Source organism: Apodemus sylvaticus, chromosome 3, assembly GCF_947179515.1.
Source record: "Apodemus sylvaticus chromosome 3, mApoSyl1.1, whole genome shotgun sequence".
In the NCBI taxonomy this organism is placed as follows: domain Eukaryota; kingdom Metazoa; phylum Chordata; class Mammalia; order Rodentia; family Muridae; genus Apodemus; species Apodemus sylvaticus.
The window spans coordinates 8,997,262-9,020,000 of NC_067474.1; the positions used below are offsets into that span (position 1 = coordinate 8,997,262).

The following is a 22,739-nucleotide window of genomic DNA, read 5'->3' on the forward strand; positions in this document are numbered from 1 at the left end:
CAAAAGAAGAAATAAAAACGGACAATAAACACACAGAATAATATTCAGCATCATTCTTGGTAACATGTAAGCTAAAATTACATTATGTTTCATCTAACCTGGAATAAAACAGTTATAATTTATCATCTAGCAAACAAACAACAGAGAAAAATGTAACATACTTTACCAGCAGGTGGTAATGTAAACTGATGGTGTGAACCAGTGTGGTGGTTAGTACGACATTCCCTTAAAAACTAACAATATCTGTGTCATATGATCCAGCTATGCCATTGCTAGCTGGAGAGTTGATAAAAGCAGAGTTGATCCCGCATACTGCAGATCTTGCCCATTCATATTGATTACAGCACTGCTCACAGTCGTCGTTATGGAAACAGTCTAGATACTCATCAGGAACTATGGGACAAAGGATATGTGACATGTACACAATGGAATTTGACTTAGCTAGAAAGAATAAAATTATGTGTTGTGCAGGAAAATAGATGAAATTGGAAATTAAAACACTAAGCACTGTTGGTGGGGTTGCAAATTGGTACAACCACTCTGGAAATCAGTTTGGCAGTTCCTCAGAAAACTGGGCATAATACTACTGAAGGACCCTGTTATACCTCTCCTGGGCATATACCTAGAGGATTCTCCAGCATATAATTAGGACACATGCTCTACTACGTTCATAGAAGCTCTATTTATAATAGCCAGAAGCTAGAAAGAACCCAGATGTCCCTCAGTGGAGGAATGGATACAGAAAATGTGGTATATTTACACTATAGAACACTACTCAGCTATTAAAAGCAATGAATTCATGACATTCTTAGGCAAATGGGTGGAACTGGAAAATATCATCCTGAGTGAGGTGACCCAATCACAAAGAACACTCACGGTATGTACTCACTGATAAGTGGATATTAGCCCTGAAGCTTAGAATACCCAAGACACATTTCCCATATCAAATGATGCCCAAGAAGGAGAAAGAACAAAGTAACAAAGTATGGATACTCTGGTCCTTCTAGAAGGGGGAACAAAATATCCACAGAAGGAGATACAGAGACAAAGTGTGGAGCGGAGTCTGAGGGAAAGATCATCCATAGACTGCCCCACCTAGGGATCCATCCCATATACAGTTACAAAACCCAGACACTATTATTGATGCCCACAAGTGCTTGCTGACAGGAGCCAGATATAGCTGTCACCTGGGAGGTTCTGCTAGTGCATGACAAATACAGAGGGGGACACTCTCAACCAGCCATTGAACTGAGCACAGAGTCCCCAATGGAGGAGCTAGAGAAAGAACCCAAGGAGCTGAAGGGGTTTGCAGTGCCATAGGAGGAACAACAATATGAGTCACCAAGTACTCCCAGAGCTCCCAGGGACTAAACCACCAACCAGAGAGTAAACATGGAATGACTCTTGGCTCCAGATCCATAGGCAGCAGAGGATGGCCTTGTTATACATCAAAGGAAGGAGAAGGCTTTGGTCCTGGGAAGGCTCAATGCTGCAGTGTAGAGGAATACCAGGACAGGGAGGTGGAAGAGGGTTGATTGGGGGAACAGGAGGAGGGGAGATGGCTTATGGTATTTATTGGGGGGGGTGGGGAACCAGGAAAGGGGACAACATTTGAAATGTAAATAAAGAATATATCTAATAAAAAAAGTTAAAAAAGAAAGAAAGAAAGAAAGAAAGAAAGAAAGAAAGAAAGAAAGAAAGAAAGAAAGAAAGAAAGAAAGAAAAAGAAAAAAGAATGGGCCAGACTTAGAAATACAAATATTATTTGTTTTCTCTTTTTTTTGGGAGGGGGTTCCCTATATTTTTTGTTTACATTCCAAATGATTTCCCCTTTCCCAGTTCCCCCCTCCCCATAAGTTCCATAAGTTGTTTTCCCTCCCCCCATTCCCCAATCAACCGCCTTCTACTTTTCTGTCCTGGTAATGCCTTACATTGTTGCATCAAGCCTTTCCAGGACCAGGGCCCTCTCCTTCCTTCTTCTTGGGAATGATTTGATATGTGAGTTGTGTCTTGGGTATTCAGAGCTTCTGGGCTAATATCCACTTATCAGTAACTGCATTCCATGTGTGTTCTTTTGTGATTGGGTTACCTCACTTAGGATGATATTTTCCAGTTCCAACCATTTGCCGAAGAATTTCATGAATTCATTTATTTTAATTGCTAAGTAGTATTCCATCGTGTAAATGTGCCACATTTTCTGTATCCATTTGTTTTCTCTTATATGTGGGATTCAGTTTTAAGATGTCTGTGAGTTTGAGGCAGGAGGTACTTCAAAGTGAGTTTTAGTCTTGTAAGCACTACATAGTGAAAGTCAATTTCAAACAAAACAAAACAAACAAAAGACAAAATTAAAAAAAATACCACAAATATTCATGTTTTTATGAGGGAATAAAAAATGTGAATGTCATATTGTATGGTAAAATGTCATCAATTAAATATTGACTTCTACCTAAAGAGTCTCATAATTCATGAAGAATAGATAGCTGAAGAAACTGTCAAGGATAAACTTACATTTTCCCTTCTTGAAAGAAGAAAGAATATTTGGACCTGAAATGAACTTGTCTTAAACATGATGAATACCATGTTTTATTGCAGAATTAATTTCTTTCCATATGCTTCTGCTGGTTTAATTTGATTGGCACCATAAACTATTGCTCTTTGATGTGGGAAGTTCTCTCTCTCTCTCTCTCTCTCTCTCTCTCTCTCTCTCTCTCTCTCTCTCTCTCTCTCTCTCCTCTTTTATTTACATTTCAAATGGTATCACCTTTCTAGGTCTTCCCTCCATAAATCCACTATCCAATCCCTCCTCCCTCTGCTTCTATGAGGGTGCTTCCCCACCCACCCACTCCTGCCTTCCCGCCCTGGCATTCCCCTACACTGGGACTTCGAACCTCCTCAGGTCCAAGGGCTGCTCCTCCCGCTGCTGTCCAACAAGGCCGTCCTCTGCCACAGTTGCAGCCAGAGCCATATGGCCCTCTATGTGTACTCTTTGGTTGATGGTCCAGTCCCTAGGAGCTCAAGGGGGTCTGGTCTGTTGACACTATTGCTCCTCCCATGGGGTGGCAAATCCTGTCAGCACCTTCAGTCCCTTCTTAACTCCTAAGTCAGGCACCCCACACTCAGTCCAATGTTTAGCTGTGAGCACCCACCTCTGTATTTGTCAGGCTCTGGCAAAGCCTCTCAGGAGATAGCCATATCAGGCTCCTATCAGCAAGCACTTCCCGCAATAGAGTCCAGGTTTGGAGACTGTATATGGGATGGATCCCTAAGTGGGGGTAGTCTCTGGAGGGCCTTTCCTTCAGTCTCTGCTCCACACTTTCATATTTCCTCTTTTGAGTATTTTGTTACTCCTTCTAAGAAGACTGAAGCATCCACACTTAGGTCTTCCTTCTTCTTGAGCTTCATGTGGTTTGTGAATTGTGTCTTGGGTATTCCAAGCTTTTGGGCTAATATCCATTTATCAGTGACTCCATACCATGTGTGTTCTTTTGTAATTGGGTTACCTCACTCAGGATAATATTTTCTAGTTCCATCCATTTGTCATAGTATTTCATTAATTCATTGTTTTAATAGCTGAGTAGTATTCCATTGTGTAAATGTACCATATTTTCTGTATCCACTCCTCTGTTGATTAACATTTGGGTTGTTTCCAGCTTCTGGCTATTATAAATATGGCTGATATGAACATAGTGGAGCATGTGTTTCTTATTACATGTTGGAGCATCTTCTGGGTATATCCCCAGGAGTGGTATACCTGGGTCTTCAGGTAGTACTATGCCCTTTTTTCTGAGAATCTTCCAGACTGATTTCCAGAGTGGTTGTGCCAGCATCTGCTGCCACTTGAGTTTTTGTTCTTAGCTGTTCTGACTGGTGTGAGGTGGAATCTCAGGGTCGTTTTGATTTGCGTTTCCCTGATGATTAAGGATATTGAACATTTCTTTAGGTGCCTCTTAGCCATTTGAGTTTCCTCAGTTGAGAATTCTTTGTTAACTTCTGTTCCCAATTTTTAATAGGATTATTTGATTCTCTGGAGTCTAACTTCTTGAGTTCTTTGTATATATTGGATATTAGCCCTCTATCAAATGTAGGATTGGTAAAGATACTTTCCCAATATGTTGGTTGCTGTTTTGTCCTATTGACAGTGTTCTTTGCCTTACAAAACCTTTCCAATTTTATGGGGACCCATTTGTCGATTCTTCATCTTAGAGCATAAGCCATTGGTGTTCTGTTCAGGAACATTTCCCCTGTGCCCATATATTCAAGACTTTTCCCCACTTTCTCTTCCATGAGATTCAGTGTATCTGGTTTTATGGGGAGGTCCTTGATCCACTTGGTCTTGTGGTTTGTACAGGGAGATAAGAATGGATCAATTTGCATCTAAGTGTTGACAGACAGTTAAACCAGCACCTTTTGTTGAAAATGCTCTTTTTTTCCACTGCATGATTTTACCTCCTTTTTCAAAATCAAGTGACCATAGGTGTGTGGGTTCATTCCTGGGTCTTCAATTCTGTTCCATTGATCTACATGCCTGTCATTGTACCAACACCATGAAGTTTTTATCACTATTGCTGTGTAGTACAGCTTGAGGCCCAGGATGGTGATTTTTCCAGAAGTTCTTTTATTTTTAAGAATAGTTTTTGCTATCCTGGGTTTTTTGTTATCCCAAATGAATTTGAGAATTTCTCTTTCTAACTCTATGAAGAAATGAGTTGGAATTTTGATGGGGATTGCATTGAATCTGTAGATTGCTTTTGTCAAGATGGCCATTTTTACTATATTAATTCTGCCAATCCATGAGCATGAGAGATCTTTCTATCTTCTGAGGTCTTCTTCAATATCTTTCTTCAGAGATATAAAGTTCTTCTTGTACAAACCTTTCACTTACTTGGTTAGAGTCACACCAAGGTATTTCTTCTTCTTTTTTTTACTGTTTTTTTTTATTTGATATATATATTTTTTATTTACATTTCAAATGATTTCCCCTTTTTTGGCCCCCCACTCCCCAAAAGTCACATAAGTATTTTATATTATTTGTGGCTATTGTGAAGGATGTCATTTCCCTAATTTCTTTCTCAGCCTCTTTATCCTTTGAGTATAGGAAGGCTACTGATTTGTTTGAGTTAATTTTATATTCAGCCACTTTGCTGAAATTGTTAATTAGGTTTAGGAGTTCTCTGGTGGAACTTTTGGAGTCATGTAAGTATACTATTATGTCATCTGCAAATAATGATATTTTGACTTCTTCCTTTCCAATTTGTATACTTTGACCTGCTTTTGTTGTCTTATTACTCTAGCTAGAACTTCAAGTACTATATTAAATAGATAGGGACAGAGTGGGCAGCCTTATCTAGTTCCTTATTTTAGTGGGATTGCTTCAAGTTTCTTTCCATTTAGTTTGATGTTGGTTAATTATTCATAGAATTATAAAGAGCAATTCTCAAGTTCATTTGGAATAACAAAAAACCCAGGAGAGCAAAAACTATTTTTAGCAATATACGAACTTTTGGAAGAATCACCATCCTTGGCCTCAAGCTGTACTACAGAGCAATAGTGATAAAAACTTCATCGGTACAGTGACAGGCATGTAGATTAATGGACTAGCTACTGGTTTGCTGTATATTGCTTTTAGTATGTTTAGGTATCGGCCTTGAATTCCTGATCTTTCCAAAACTTTAAACATATAGGGATATTAAATATTGTCAAATGGTTTCTCAGCATCTAATGAAAATGATCATGTGGGGTTTTTCTTTCATTTTGTTTACGTAGCAGATTATATTGTTGGATTTCCACATATTGAATCATCTCTGCATCCTTGGGATGACGCCTACTTGATAGTGGTTAATGATTGGTTTGATATGTTCCTGGATTTGGTTTATGAGAATTTTATTGAATATTTTGCATATTCATAACAGAAATTGGTCTGAAGTTCTCTTTCTTTGTTGGGTCTATGGTATCTTCGGTATCCCAAGCTACTGGGCTAATATCCACTTATCAATGAGTGCATACCCTGTGGGTTCTTTTGTGATTGGGTTACTCACTCAGAATGATATTTTCTCGTTGCATCCATTTGCCTAAGAATATCATGAATTCATTGTTTTAATAGCTGGGTAATACTCCATTGTGTATTGTACCACATTTTCTGTATCCATTCCTCTGTTGAGGGACATCTAGGTTCTTTCTAGGTTCTGGCTATTATAAATATGGCTGATATGAACATAGTGGAGAATGTGTCTTTATTACATGTTGGAGCATCTTCTGGGTATATGCCCAGGAGTGGTATAGCTGGGTACTCAGGTAGTACTATGTACAACTTTCTGAGGAACTGCCAGATTGATTTCCAGAGTGGTTGTACCAGCTTAAAATCCCAACAGCAATGGAGGAGTGTTCCTCTTTCTCCACATCCATACCAGCATCTGCTGTCCCCTGAGTTTTTGATCTTAGCTATTCTGACTGTTGTAAGGTAGACTCTCAGGGTTGTTTTGATTTGCATTTCAATGATGATTAAGGATGTTGAACATTTCTTTAGGTGCTTCTTGGCCATTCAAGTTTCCTTGTTTGAGAATTCTCTGTTTAGCTCTCTTCCCCATTTTTAATAGGGTTATTTGATTCCCTTGAGTCTAACTTCCTTCTTTATCTTTTCTGATAACTTTTGGTTGAAAGTCGATTTTATTTGATACTAGAAAGGCTACTCCAGCATGTTTCTTGGGACCATTTGCTTGGAAAGTTCTTTTCCAGTCTTTTACTCTGAGGTAGTGTATGTCTTTGTACCTGAGGTGAGTTTCCTGTATGCAGCAAAATTTTGAGTCCTGTTTATGTATCCAGTCTTTTAGTCTATATCTTTTTATTGGAGAATTGAGTCCATTGATAATAAGAGATATTAAGGAAAAGTGATTGTTGCTTTCTGTTATTTTGGATGTTAGAGATGGAATTTTGTTTTTGTGTGGCTATCTTCTTTTGTATTTGTTGAAAGAAGATTACTTTCTTGATTTTTCTAGGGTGGAGTTTCCCTCCTTATATTGGAGTTTTCCATTTATTGTCCTTTATGGGGCTGGATTTGTAGAAATATATTGTGTAAATTTGTTTTTGTCATGGAATATCGTGGTTTCTCTATCTATGGTAATTGACAGTTTAGCCTGGGCTGGCATTTGTGTTCTCTTAGGGTCTGTATGACATCTGCCCATGATCTTCTGGCTTTTGTAGTTTCTGGTGAGAAGTCTGGTGTAATACTGGTGTAAAGGTCTGGCTTTATATATTACCTGACCTTTACCTTTACCCCTTATGCTTTTAGTATTCTTTCTTTTTTTTTTTTGTGCATTTGGTGTTTTGACTATTATGTGATAGGAGGAATTTCTTTTCTGGTCCAATCTATTTGGAGTTCTGTAGGCTTCCTGTATGTTCGTGGGCATCTCTTTCTTTAGGTTAGGGAAGTTTTCTTCTGCAATTTTGTTGCAAATATTTACTGGCCCATTAAGTTGGGAATCTTTGCTCTTTTCTATATCTATTACCCTTAGGTTTGTCTTCTCATTGTGTTTTGGATTCCTGGATGTTTTGGGTTAGGAGCTTTTTGCATTTTGAATTTTCTTTGACTGTTGTGTCAATGTTTTTTATGGTTTTTTCTGTGCCTGAGATTCTCTCTTTTATTCTCTTGTATTCTTTTGTTGATGCTTGCATCTATGACTTCTGATTTCTTCCTTAGTTTTTCTATCTCCAGGGTTGTCTTCCTTTGTGATTTCTTTATTGTTTTTATTTCCATTTTTAGAACCTGGGTGGTTTATTAAATCCCTTCACCTGTTTGGTTGTATTTTCCTGTAATTCTTTATGGGATTTTCGTGATTCCTCTTTAAGGGCTTCTACCTGTTTACCTATATTTTCTTGTATTTCTTTAAGGGATTTTTATGTCCTTCTTAAAGTCCTCTATCATCATCATGAGATATGATTTTTAAATAAGAGTCTTGCTTTCCTAGTGTGCTGGTATATCCAGGCTCACTATGTTGGTAGAACTGGGTTCTGATGATTCCAAGTAGCCTTGGTTTCTGTGGCCCTTGCCTCTTACCATCTGGTTATCTCTGGTGTTAGCTGGTCTTGCTGTCTCTGACTGTGGCTTGTCCCTCCTGCAATGTTGTGTGTCAGTACTCCTGGGAGACCAGTTCTCTCTGGGAGGAATTTTTGTATGGGGAGCTGTGACACAAGGTCAGTTCCAGGGTGTAGACAGAAAAAGGAAGGAACCTGTCCCTGGCTGTTACTTGGTTCCTTTGTCCTGATGGCTCTGGGCAGGTCTCTCTTTGGCCAGGCATTTGAGCAAAAGTTGTGGTCTTACCTGTGTTCACGGGTGTGTCAGCACTCTTGGGAGACCAGTTCTCTCCCAGCAATATTTGGGTATGGAAATCTATGGCACAGGGTCAGCTCTGGGGGCAGATGGAAACTGAAGGATCCTGTCCTTGGCTGTTTCTCAGTTCTTGTGTCCTTAGGGCTCCAGGCAGGTCCCTCAGAGCAGAATTGGTGGTCTTATCTGTGCTCACAAGTTTGTCAGCACTACTGGGAGACCAGCTCTCTCCTGGTGGTATTTAGGTATGGAGAACTGTTGTACAGGATCAGCTCAGGGTACAGACAGAAATGGGAAGGATCCTGTCTATTGGTTCCTGTGTCCTGAGGCAGAAAATCATATTTCAATTAAAATGATTACATTTTATTGCATGCAGTCAAATCTATTTTGAGTGACAACTCCAGATTTGGGAAACAAAAATGTTTAGTTCAAATTTAAATTAAATGAGAAATTTTCAGTTTAAACATCAAATAAACAATAACATTTTTTAGGAAAAGTACATTGATGTTTGTATAATATTTGAATTGAATTGGCCTTCTAGTACTTCACCTGAGAAATTGAGTGCTGAGGAGTAGTTCTGTTTTCATTCTTAAGGTCAGTGTTTGATTTGGTGATGCAGATGTTAGTGGGCATGCTGCTGCTTTGTGGCAGCCAAGGCATGAACATTGCTGTTCTTAAGATGGAACTTGTGATGGTCCAATGAATGGACAACCATGTTTAACATGCACAGAATGTATCAGATGGCATGATAAGCTAAAGAGGCCATTAAAGGAAAGTACAGCCATTGTTTCACTTAGCTTAGATACTTGTTTTCTTTGGCTGGCAAGATGACAAGGCCTGTCTTCTCACTAAAGAGCTAATGTCCTAAGTCATCTAGATAGGATTTGAGAAAAAGAAGATGATTGCAAAGGTGGACATTGCCAGAAACAATACATGCAGTATTGTCCTGTGACTGGCAGCAATTTATACAGAACTACTTATGAGAGTATACTGTGAGGAGCTGCCAAGGTAACTTTGTGTTTATTTAGCACTTAAACCAATGTTTGTTTTCACAATACTTTCAAGGCAAGTCACTTTTACGAGTGAAGAGAAGAAAGGATAAACTAACTTCCTGAGAGTTGCATACTCTGCCAACAATAGAGCTGAAAAGATGAGAAAAATCCTTCTCCTGCTAATGCTGAAGACATTTATTAAGGTGGAATCACTATTACTGTTTAAATTAACTTCTTTTTTTTAAAGAGCTTACAAAAATTTCAGAGTACTATCCACAGGGATGAGATACCCTTCTGAAATTTAAGATGTCTTAAATTCAAAGTTAAAATTTCTCCGTTATCTTCAGCAACTCCAAAGGCAACACAACCTTCAGAAATTCTTTTATTGTGTACAATTTTCTCCCAAAGAAGTAAGTTATAATTTTACTTTTATGGAAGTTGGAAGAATGGGTATTATAGGGGATAATGATCTTTTAATTCCTGTAAGAATACATTTAAAAGTGAATTGACAATATTTTATCAGATACTAATTTACTCACTGTGAAAATAATTTAGGGAAGATGGACTTCAGTGGCTATACTTACAAACTCAAACCTCAGTAATAAAGACACTAAGTGAAAGTTCAAAGATTCATAAAACCATTATTTCTGTTCCTGTTAGAAATAGTGTTGGGTACAGCTCATTTGAAGTACTTGAAGCTATTTTGACTTCAAGCAAGCCTTTTAGAAAGCTTTTGAAAAAAATCATCTTAATGTTATTAAGCAAGCAAACAAAAAACCTTCGTGGCATTACAAATTATCAAGCAGTGTCAAACAGAAACCACAGTTGGCACTAACCCTAAGAGTGTTTTAACTTAATCTTGATGGAAGATTATCTAACAAATTACATTTTCAGCAATTTGTCTACAAAGAGTAGACACTAGAAATATGTGTATGTTATAATTCAGCCACACGGTACTCTGCCAAATGAGTCATGCGATCCTGTAATAGAGGAAAGTGGGCATGGTTGTTCTGTCCTAAGCATCCACTCAAGTCTTGCCCAGGCTTGACCAGCAAATGGTGTGTTCCAAAAGGCCGTGCCATGCTCATGCAAAGCCTCCAGAAACAGACGTGACTGGGGCAATGAGGAAACAAAGAAAATCACAGAAAGTCATCAGAAACCTGGGATCAAGTGGTCTGGGTTCACTGTTAGAAAAATCACAGCACTCGGAAACTCCAGAGTCTTTATTATATATAGTTAAACAGAGGGTCAGGTGTTATTGCTTGCAGTTGAACAAGAAGTTTGGCCTTATTAGTATTGTTAAACAAGCTGACAGGGTTTATAGTGTGCATCTGGATCAAACAGTTAGGTTTAGCTAATCTCAGTAGGAGCCATCTCTGTACTGAAGCAATTGTTAGGCCACAGATACCTGGGGATAAAAGTCTATGCTGTTTCTTTTCTGCTCACAGAGTCAACACTCATACTAGGTCCCCAGGGAAAGATTTTGCTATTTCCCTAAGTATCACCTCACAGGGAAGGCTTGGCCATGACTTGGTGGGTCTGAGACTCTGAGGTTCTTTTTATTTTTATTTTTATTTTATTTTATTTTATTTTATTTTATTTTATTTTATTTTATTTTATTTTATTTTATTTTATTTTATTTTATTTTATTTTATTTTATTTTATTTTATTTTATTTTATTTTATTTTATTTTATTTTATTTTATTTTTCGAGACAGGGTTTCTCTGTATAGCCTTGGCTGTCCTGGAACTCACTCTGTAGGCCAGGCTGGTCTTGAACTCATAAATCAATGCCTCTGCCTCCCAACTGCTGGGATTAAAAGTGTGTGCCACTGCTGCCCTGCTCTGAGGTTCTTGACTTGACCATGTGTATGTCAACATTGTAACCTTTTCTCAGGGCTTCATTTGCTCTGTTCTATACCAAGTAGTTACTAGGAAGAGAGAATGTGTGAGAGGCAGCAGTACGGAGTACATATTCACCGTACCTGCAACTGTTTTGGGCATGCAAGGTTGACTGGGCAAAGATGACTACAATGAATTCAAATAAAACTAGACTTCTGCTGGATACTTAAATATAGGTTTTAGCAGGAAGCAACTTAGAGAGGTTGTTAGAAGCTTTTCTGTTTTATGGGGAGCTGATCAGATCCCATAATCTCTTTCCTTCTATACAGAAACATCCCTTCACCCTGGCCTTCCTTTGTCCTGAGTCTTGTATGAATAACTGGGTTTGCTCCTATTTGACATTTATTTTGTTTCCTTTTTCTCATCCTTCGGTGATACTCCCTCCTCCTTGGGTATGTTCTAACCACTTCCTTCCCATTCTTGACTCAGATGGTGACATAGAAACAATTTGTGCATGCACTATTCTTCCAGGAATTTGTGTAATCAGGCATGGTGATTTACCCTTTCTTTGGCCACCAAGTGAACTTGGCATATCTGAGTACTGTTTAGAATTAGCAGAAATGGGAGTCACTTTCAAATATTACTTAGACTCCTTTTTGTAAAGTGGAGATCCTGAGATTATTGCATGCAACAAAGAATGTTTTAATAAGGTCCCAGATAAAAAGGCAATAAACAAAAATAACTGAAATTTGGAATACTTACTTGAGACTAATCAGCATTTGGAGGGGGGTCTCCTCCATCTTGGCTCCTGGACTCTGGATGGATCTGAAAGTCAGTGCCAGGTTCACAGGCCTATCCTGAGTCTAATATGGCATTGGTCTCAGCCTGTCAGGCTTCTGCCTGCACCCAGGGCCTGGGCAAAACTGTGGTCAACAGGCAGAAGTCATGAAAGAGGAAACACAAAAATCTCTTAAAGAATTATAGGAAAACACAAACAAACAAGTAGAGAAATTGAGCAAAACCATCTAGGATCTAAAAACAGAAGTAGAAACAACTAAGAAATAGCAAAGAGAGACAATTTTGGAGATAGAAAACCTTGGGAAGAAATCAGGAGACATATAAAGGAAGACCTATCAAAATTACACCAGATTTCTCACCAAAGACCATGAAAGCTAAAAGATTCTGGGCAGATAAGAGAACACAAATGCCAGCCAAGACTACTATACCCAGCAAAACTCTCAATCACTATAGATGGAGAAACGAAGATATTCCATGACAAAAACAAATTTACACAATATCTTTTCACAAATCCAGCGCTACAAAGGATAATAGGTAGAAAATTGCAATACAAGCAGGGAAATTATACCCTGGAAAAAGCAAGATTGTAACCTTCTTTCATTAAGCCCAAAAGAAGATAACCACTCAAATATAAAAATAACATAAAAAATGACAGGAAGTAATAATCACTATTCCTTAATATCTCTTAACATCAATGGACTCAATTCCCCAATAAAAAGACATAGACTAACAGACTGGATAAGGAAACAGGACCCTACATTTTGCTGCATACAGGGAATACACCTCAGTGTCAAAGACAAACACTACCTTAGAGTAAAAGGCTGGAAGACAATTTTACAAGCAAATGGTCTCTGGAAACAAGCCAGAGTAGCCATTCTAATATCAGACAAAATGGACTTTCAGCCTAAAGTCATCAAAAGCAACACAGAAGGATACTTCTTGCTGGTCAAAGGAAAAATCCACCAAGAAGAACTCTCAATTCTGAACATCTATGCTCGAAATGCAAGGGCACCCTCATTCATAAAAGAAACTTTACTAAAGCTCAAAGTACACATTGCACCTAACACAATAATTGTGGGTGACTTCAACACACCACTCTCCTCAATGGACCGATCAGGAAAACAGAAACTAAACAGGGACACAGTGAAACTAATTGAAGCTTTGGACCAATTGGATTTAACAGATATATATGAAACATTTCATCCTAAAGCAAAAGAATATACCTTTTTCTCAGCACCTCATGGTACCTTCTCTAAAATCGATCATATATAGTTGGTCACAAGACAGCCCTCAACAGATATAAGAAGATCGAACTAATCTCATTCCTCCTATCAGATCACTATGAAGTAAGAGTGGTCTTCAATAGCAACCAAAACATCAGAAAGCCCAAATACACATGGAAACTGAACAATACTCTACTCAATGATACCTTGTCAAGGAAGAAATAAAGAAAGAGATTAAAGACTTTTTAGAATTTAATAAAAATGAAGGTACAACTTACCCAAATTTATGGGACACAATGAAAGCACTGCTAAGAGGAAAACTCAGAGCTCTATGTGCCCCCAAAAGAAACTGGAGAGAGCATACACTAGCAACTTAATGGCATAACTGAAAGCCCTGAAACAAAAGGAAGCTAATTCACCCAGGAGGAGTAGAAGAAAGGAAATTATCAAACTCAGGGCTAAAACCAATCAAGTAGAAACAAAGAGAACCATACAACGAATCAACAATAACAGGAACTGATTCTTTGAGAAAATCAACAAGACAGATAAACCCTTAGCCAGACAAACCAAAGGGCACAGAGAAAGAATCCAAATTAACAAAATTGGAAATGAAAAGGTAGATATAACAACAGAAAGTGAAGAAATTTAAAAAAATCATCAGATCCTACTACAAAAGCCTATACTCAACATAACTGGAAAATTTGGAGGAAATGGACAATTTCCTAGACAGATACCAAAATACCGAAATTAAATCAGGATCAAATAGATCATCTACATAGTCCTATAACCCCTGTAAGACCCCAAAAACCGAGGGTGCCCCAGCACCCCACACCCCGGAAGGCGACACCCAAATCACTCGCGAGAAACAGTCTCGATGCAATAGCATGAGGATTTCTTTATTTCCACAATTCTGGGTTCCATAGCCGCCGTGCACCACGCAGGGTCAGAGGACTATGGACCACGAGTGCCGAATTGAGGCAGCTTTTATAAGTTTACGACAGAGCCCGAGAATCACAAACCAATCATTTCTTAGCATGGAGAACCCTCGAAATGCGAGCCAATTGATTTGTACCACTCCATAGTTTGTAGGCCAATCAGTTTAAATTATCAGAGCCCGCGCTCAGTGAACCAATTAGTTTCCTATAATGTCTACAGCTGCGTGAACTCCTGCTTAGGGGTAATGGCGTAAGTTTACAGTAGCAAGATAAGCTTAGCTGATTTTCAGTTACCCTATGGGGCTAGGATCACCTATTCAAGGCCTTTCTGCTAGGTCTAAACAAAGGGCGGGCTCTGGAATGTGACCTTTTATCTAGTTTCTAACAAAGCGAGATAGCATTTTAAACTACTGATTTCTTGGGGTCCTTAGAATTAGGTTGTATTATTTTCTATCTTTTCAACCCCTACAGAAATAGAAAGGGTCATAGAAAGTCTTCCAACCAAAAAACAACACAGGACCAGATGGTTTTAGTGCAGAATTCTATCAGACCTTCAAAGAAGAAAAAAGTATCTTGGTGCCACTCTAACCAAACAAGTGAAAGATTTGTATGACAAGAACTTCAGGTCTCTGAAGAAGGAAATCGAAGAGCTCAGAAAATGGGAAAATCTTCCATGCTTGTGGATTGGCAGGATTAATATAGTTAAAATGACCATCTTGCCAAGAGCAATATACAGATTCAGTGCAATCCCCATCAAAATCCCAACTCAGTTCTTCATAGAGTTAGAAAAAGCACAATTCTCAAATTCATCTGGAATAACAAAAAACTCAGGATACAACAGTAAAATAACTTCTGGCAGAATCAGTATCCTGCACTGTAGTTGCCCACAACTACAGGTGAACTGGAGACCTGGAAGAGAATTCTGGGGATAAAAGGGGAGGCGAGGAAAGGAGACTGAACTTTACTAATATTTAGTCAATATATATAGCCTTTAAAGTAAAACCCTGCCCCCAGACTTCAAGGAGATATCCAAGAAATCATTGGCTCCTCTTCTCAGCAGGTCGCCTGCTGGGATTAAAGGACTTCATTTCTTACAGGTCCCAGGATGTTTCCAGGTGAGACTGCCCTGAGGCAGCCTTGATTTCCAGGTCAAAGCAGCTGTATTGTTCTCAGAAGAACAAAGGCCAGGGATAACACAAGTGGAAGGCTGGGTGTGGTGGCCAGGAATGTAGCAGGCTGATCAAATGTGCTGAGAAGCCCAGCTCAGTGCTGTGGGGGAAGGGACACTGGACCTCAAGCAATACTACAGAGCAATAGTGTTAAAAACTGCCTGGTATTGGTACAGTGACAGGTAGGTAGATCAATGGAAGAGGATTGAAAACTTAGAAATGAACCCACATATCTATGGTCATTTGATTTTCAACAAAGGAGCTGAAAACATCTAGTGGGGAAAAGATAGCCCCTGTCTTCTTGAGTTCTTTGTATATATTGGATATTAGTCCTCTGCCAGATTTAGGGTTGCTGAAGATCTTTTCCCAATTTGTTGGTTGCCATTTTGTCCTTTTGACAGTGTCCTTTGCCTTACAGAAACTTTGTAATTTTATGAGGTCCCATTTGTCAATTCTTGATCTTAGAGCATAAGATATTGGTGTTCTGTTCAGGAACTTTTCCCCTGTGCCCATGTCCTCAAGGGTCTTCCCAGTTTCTTTTCTATTAATTTCAGTGTGTCCGGTTTTATGTGGAGGTCCTTGATCCACTTGGAGTTGAGCTTAGTACAAGAAGATAAGAATGGATCAATTCACATTCTTCTGCATGCTGACCTCCAGTTGAACCAGCACCATTTATTGAAAAGGGGTGGCCTGTCTCCACTGGCTGGGGACAAAGATGGTGACTCTGCCTTCTCCACAGGGCAGAGTACCTGCGTCAGGCTGGCCCTCAGAGGAACCGCTGCTCTCCCAGCCAGTGGAGACAGACAAATGGGACCTCATAAAACTACAAAGTTTCTGTAAGGCAAAGGACACTGTCAAGCAGACAAAATGGGAACCAACAAATTGGGAAAAGATCTTCACCAACCCTAAATCTGGCAGAGGGCTAATATCCAATATATACAAAGAACTCAAGAAGTTAGACCTCAGAGAACTAAATAACCCTATTGAAAATAGGGTACACAGCTAAACAAAGAATTTTAACCTGAAGAACTTCAGATAGCTGAGAAGCACCTTAAGAAATGTTCAACATCATTAGTCATTACAGAAATGCAAATCAAAACAACCCTGACCTCACACCAGTCAGAATGGCTAAGGTTAAAAACTTAGGAGACAGCAGGTGTTGGAGAGGATGTGGAGAAAGAGGAACACTCCTCCACTGCTGGTGGAATTGTAAGATGATACAACTACTCTGGAAATCAGTCTGGTGGTTCCTCAGAAAACTGAGCATGACACTTCCAGAGGACCCTGCTATACCACTACTGGGCATATATTCAGAGGATTCCCTGACATGCAATAAGGACACATGCTCCATTATGTTCATAGCAGCCTTATTTATAATAGCAAGAAGCTGGAAAGAATCCAGATGTCCCTCAATGAATGAATGGATACAGAAAATCTGGTATATTTACACAATGGAATATTACTCAGCAATTAAAAACAATGAATTCATGAAATTCTTAGGTAAATGTTTGGATCTGTAAAATATCATACTAACTGAGGTAACTCATTCACAAAACACAAATGGAATGTCATCACTGAGAAGTGGATATTAGCCCAGAAGCTCTGAATACCCAAGACACAACTCACATATCAAATCATTCCCAAGAAGAAGGAAGGAGACAGTCTTGGTCCTGGAAAGGCTTGATGCAGCATTGTAGGGGATTGCCAGGACAGAGAACTGGGAGGGGGTTGATTGGGTAACAGGAGGAGGGAAGAGGGGTTATGGGACTTAGGGGGAGGGGGCAACCGGGAAAGGGGAAATAATTTGGAATGTAAACAAAGAATATAGAAAACAATTTTAAAAAGGAATATTCACTCATTATATGGAGTAGACTTTTCTGGCCTTTATGTGCATATAATATGTGTATGTCTTTGTGGTCATCTGTAGGTGGGCTTACATGTATGTATATGGGTATGCATGCATGTATATGCGAATACAGAGGCCTCAAACTGATGACAGGAATCTTTCTTGATCACTCTTCACTTTATTTATTGAGGCAGTGTCTCCCCATGAACTCAGAACTTACTAATACAGCCAGTATAAGCATCTGTGGTTCCTGCCCAGTTTTAAGTAATTTCTGAGGGTTAGTTCAAGTGCTTTATATACTGAGCCATCTTGATGGTCTTATCTTTCTAGCTTTAAAACAATAAAAATATAAAGTCTGAAGGTCCCAGTATGAGATTTCTCCTTTGGTCCTTAGTTCAGCTTTGATAGCGTATAAACACTTATTGCTTTTGGGAAAGCAAACAATGTAGTTTTCTGCTATAGCCCATGCTTGTTACTGACACCATGAATGGAAATGGGCTTGTGAACCCTGACGTGTGCCGGTTCTGCTCCACACCACTGCTCCAGCTGTAGGCTGGAAGAGCAATAGTGCCTGCCTCTGCCCCCCAGCTCTGGTGGCTGAGAGTGACCACCATCACACTAAGTGCCAGCTATTATTGGCAAGAAGCTAATCACCTAGAGGTCAAAGGTCAAGTGTTGTGCTAGAGCTTGCACCTCCAATCACCTCATAGCCATGGGCAGAAATGGCCACAGCAATATCTTCAGAAACATGGCTCTTAGACAGAAGGCCAGACAGAAAGCCAAGACCCAAGAGAGGCAAGAACAAGATGTTCTTCCAGAAGCTTGTTTTTAGATGCCTTTTGTTTCCACCATTAAATATTTCTTTTAAGAGCTTATGCTAGAAAACAACATGATCATCTGTAAACCTGCCTTTCCCTGATCAGCTAATGTTAATTAACAGTCACTAATGTGAAAAGCCTGTGGAAAGTTAATGTTGGAATTGAAATGATTAAAAAGCCGCGTAGTGGAGCTTCAGAGTTCCATGCCCCGAAAAGCTGGCACCATTCCTGGATCTATGCGATACCTTCAGAGTTAATAATGTTTAAAAAGTGGTTTTGGAACAAAAAAATGTAAATGCTACGCAGGAATATAAAACAGACATTCTCTCTTCTGGTCATCTTGCTTTGCATATTGTTTCATCTAGTTCCAGTTTTCTATAAGATCTTGTTTTCATGCCATAGCCTTCCTTACCTGCTCTTAGAATCTAAGTCAACACTTTCTGATTCCAAGATTCTTGGCACAGAGGAGCCATGTAATGCTCCAAGGACTCCCAGCTTCAAATGGAGATAAGAAAGGGGAGAGAAATTGAAAACTAAGGAAGGCTACCACAGCAAGATGCAACCGTCGCAGGCCTTCCTGGACTTTCCCAGCATTCCAGAAGACCAGCTGCCTCCTCCTTACGATTCCCATAACCCTCAACAGGGTTTTCCCTGATGACTCTGTAAACTGTTGGCTGATCTTCTGGGTCTTATGGGAATTTGAAATGAGTTGTGACACATCAGAAATCTCAGGCAAGGTCATAGACTTCATGACATTGCCAGCAGAGAGGATGAATGTAAAAAAGTTCTACAAAGAATTGAGTTTGTTTCTAAAGGTGGTGACCAAAATCTGTCTTCAGCTAAACACTGAGTGGCTTGTTTAAGTACCCAAAACCCAAGTGAATTATAGAGAAAAAAAAAACCCTATGACAGACCTGTTAAGTGCAGTTTTCAATTTAGTATGTTGGCACATGCTATTGTGTTTACCCAGAGAACCCTGAGCTATAGCTTTTCCTTGGTCTGTGTTTCCAGAACTTAGGGAGTGTGTGTCTATTGGTTCAGCTCCATATTCTTGGTTCCAAATAGCAGAAATAAAAGTAAAAGAAATGATGCAGATGCAGTCCGTTCTGTTCCACATTCTCATTTTAATGCTCAAGTAGAGGTTTCCTGTTCTCCAATAAATAACCGTTCTGAGGTTTTTATTTTTTCCCTTCAACATTCTAAGGAGACTTGAAAGGACTTTAATGTTTGATACTGTAAGAAGAATTACGTCTGGGATATTAATTTTCAATAGTGGTCTAAGTTAATGGTTCCTTTATGCAAACATCTCCACGTGTGCTGCTTCATGTGATAAGTGATGTACAGCTTTTATTTCCACAAAACAAGGAAGAAAATACCAAAGTTGGGGCTGGGGATTCTGTTAGTTCCAAGGAGGGTAGTGGCAGAGCTGATCTTGGGCCTCAAACAAAGTCAGAGTTCTTTCCCCTTCCTGTGTTTACATGGCTTCATAGTCCCTGTAAAGAGGGACTTTCTCCTTTTCCTCCCTCTGAGGAGATAGTGTTTGTCAGTGTTAGACATGATTTTAATACCCAAAGACAGGGGATGTTCTTACCTCCCAGTTCTTGATGGCAAACCCTGGGAAATTATGTATTCTAGCATGTATCCTGTGCTTCCCATATCAGTTTTTAGACCACAGAGAGGGAATTTAATGCTGCTTTTCTTTGACATAAGGCAAGATGTTAGGATAGAAGAAAGTACCCATCCCCAAGAGGCATAGGCATCAGTGATGATAGGAAACTTGTTATATTTTTTATTTATTGGCTTATAAAGGGCATGCCAATACCTACTTATCTACCAAGCAAAAAAGAACATGTTGAGTTTTCAACAAAGCTGCCTAGTCTTTCAAGCATGTCGGTAGAGGGCATCTGCGGTAGTAGGTGCTAATCTCTCCATGGAGATTGCTGTTTACAAGTGGAGAAAAGCATGTGCAATAAATGCCCAGATGGAGTGAAACCTTGACTCAAAGCAAGTTTAAAGTAGTGATTCTTTCCAGTGAAGAATTATCTATGACAGGTCATACTAATAGGGAGCCAAATATTGGTTCTTATAGCTCAGGTGCTGCAGTGGCAGGGGGATTACTTAAAACATTGTTCTTTAAGGAACTTCATACAACTGGCTGCTGTACTTTGTACTTTAAACTTACCATAATTTATGACATTGTGTGTTGGAGGGAGCAGGGGTGACAAAACACTCTCAGGACTTTTCTCATCTAATTACTGTCACACTGACACATGTAGAATATACATATTTAGGAGGTTTACCTAGACAGAGATAAAGATAATGTATTACATACATAAGTATTGTGAGCTAGGTTTCACTGACTCTTTACTTTCCCTCGCTTTAATGCTTTTGAAGCTCAGCATTTCATATTCTAACCTAGAATTATATGTTACTGTGCAGAGTTGGCAAGGTGGAGTGTTCTTAAGCCTTTTAGTAGCATGATTCCTTCACATTTAAAAAACATTTTTTTTTTTTTTTTTTTTTTTTTTTTTACTATATAATATCATTCTCTGGAAGCTTTGTTAAATCTTTTACTTAACAGATTTCCTTACTATTCCATTAGTTAAAATGATACGATCAGAGCACAATAATGCTTATTTTGAATTTTTTGCACACAAGTCTGTACTGGCACATGGGTAAGCACTTAAACTATCAGCACCTAGAAGAAACACGGTTGTTTAAAGAGGATTAAGTATCTTCTGAAGTTTTAGATTCATTCACAGAGCCACAGACTTGTGAGATGGTTCAGAGGTTAAAGTGTTTGCTATGCAAGCAAGAGGACTAGGGGAGATTAGATCCTTGAGAAACCACATAAATATGAGGTGAGTATAGTGACCTAACTATAAGCCTGTTACAGAAGGCAGGAATAGCACATGCCTAGAACAAGCTGCCTACCAAGACTAGCGGTATCAATGAGCTCTGGGTTTGCCTGAGACTGTTGCATGTCATTTTACAAATTATGCTTCCCCTTGCCTGGTGCCACAGCCCCCTCAGGACTTAGCTTCAAGATCACACCACTGCTGGCTCCACTTTCATCTGCCTGTTCCTCCTGATACTGCCTGGAGCTACTGTTCCCATTCCACAGACCATCCACCCCCCTGAAGGTCCTACCAGCCAATGACTACTGAGGGATCCCTCAGATGCCATACTAGCTCTCCCAGTTACCTCTTGCTGCTTGCCCAGGGTCACAAGGGCCACCTCACCAAACTCCCTTTGTCCCCATGGAAGGAAAGCACTAGAGACTTTTTTATATTTTAAAACTGACCAGGTACCTCATGGCTGGGCGAAGAATATCTTGCCCCCGTCCTACTTGGCCCCCATAGGCGACTGGGGAGGCTACAGACTATCAGTGCTTCGAGAAACAGACATGTCTGCAGCTTCCTCTTTGCTCCACCACCTGGTGCCACTCCCAATTCTCTGTCTCCCTTTTCCTGTCCTACTTGGAAATCCCACCTTTCATCCAGCAATTAGGTTCTGCCATCTTTATTTAGTCAATCAATAATTAGGGAAACTCCCCCTAGATGAGACTTCCTGTATCCAAGAATAAAGTGGAAGAATGATCAGCTAGATGACTCAGACATTCCCAGGTACCTACATGCATGTTACCCACAACATGTGTGCTCACAAACAGGAGAATATGCATACATACACCTGCATGCATCCACACATGTATCCACAAGAAAAAAAAAGGAGAATAAGGAAGAATCCACTTGATGTGTAATCTGTTTGTATTATAAAGATGAAAATACTGTAATGGTTGAAGCCATATAATCTCATTTACTTTTTCTTGCTTATGGATGTTAGGGAGATAAATGTATTTGAATCCAAGTGCAAATGAAACTATATAGCTATATTATAATATATAGTGGAATATGTGGTGCTGGAGAAATGTCTCAGCTCTTGCAGCAGACCCAGGTTCAGCCTCCTGCACTCAAGTTGGATGGCTTACAACTTCCTGGAACTACAGCTCTGGGGCTCTGACTCTCTTCTGGTCTCCACAGGTATCTGCATTCATGTATACTACCCCTCTACTCCACAATGTGTATAAATGCAAATTAAAGGGAAAAGGCATTTTGTGTAGAAAAGACACTAAGTTCCAGGCCATTCTCTTTCATTGTGGAAGCTCCAGACTGAATTCATTTCCATGGGCAAGACTTGTCTATTTAATATTCAGTTCCACAAAATGTTTTAAAATTATTACTAATTCTACAGAACACATTATTCTAATCTCATAGGGAACTCAGTGAGTCCATAATTTTCTACAATTTCAGGGCTATAGATCCAGTTAGGATACCAATGTATGAACAATGCACTTTTAATCTGCAGGCATGAAAATGACGAGATATCATGGCTGGATCATATTTAACCCATTTGAATAGTGGGAGTGGTTTTGATTTGACTTACCTTCCCTTTATGAAAAGAAAAGAGAGTGTGTTTTTCTGTATACTGGTTTACTTTACAGGACACAGTTTTACTCCAGCAGTTCATCAGGGTCTCATGGCAAACACAAGGATACAGGAAAAGTGCTTGGGTCTTTGCCATCCATACGTGTGGGGAATTAAAAGATGATGTCAGTAATAGACTGTCTGCCCAACAAACTCTGTGGAGAGCCAAGGTCGCTCTGCCTGAAAATGTCAAGCCACATCAGTCAGAGAAAATAGCTTCGGGTCCAGTATCAATCATCCGCCACACCAGATCCCTTCTCGTATCATAATACTACGGTATCATTTCCTTCTAGTTCATCAGCTCCAGAAG

General features: G+C 39.4%; 1 pseudogene; it reads right to left on the reverse strand.

Annotated features, from left to right (window-relative positions):
- Positions 1-226: 226 nt before the first annotated feature.
- LOC127679753 (ran guanine nucleotide release factor-like) overlaps positions 227-22,739 on the reverse strand; it is a 104,876-nt pseudogene continuing 82,363 nt past the window's right edge.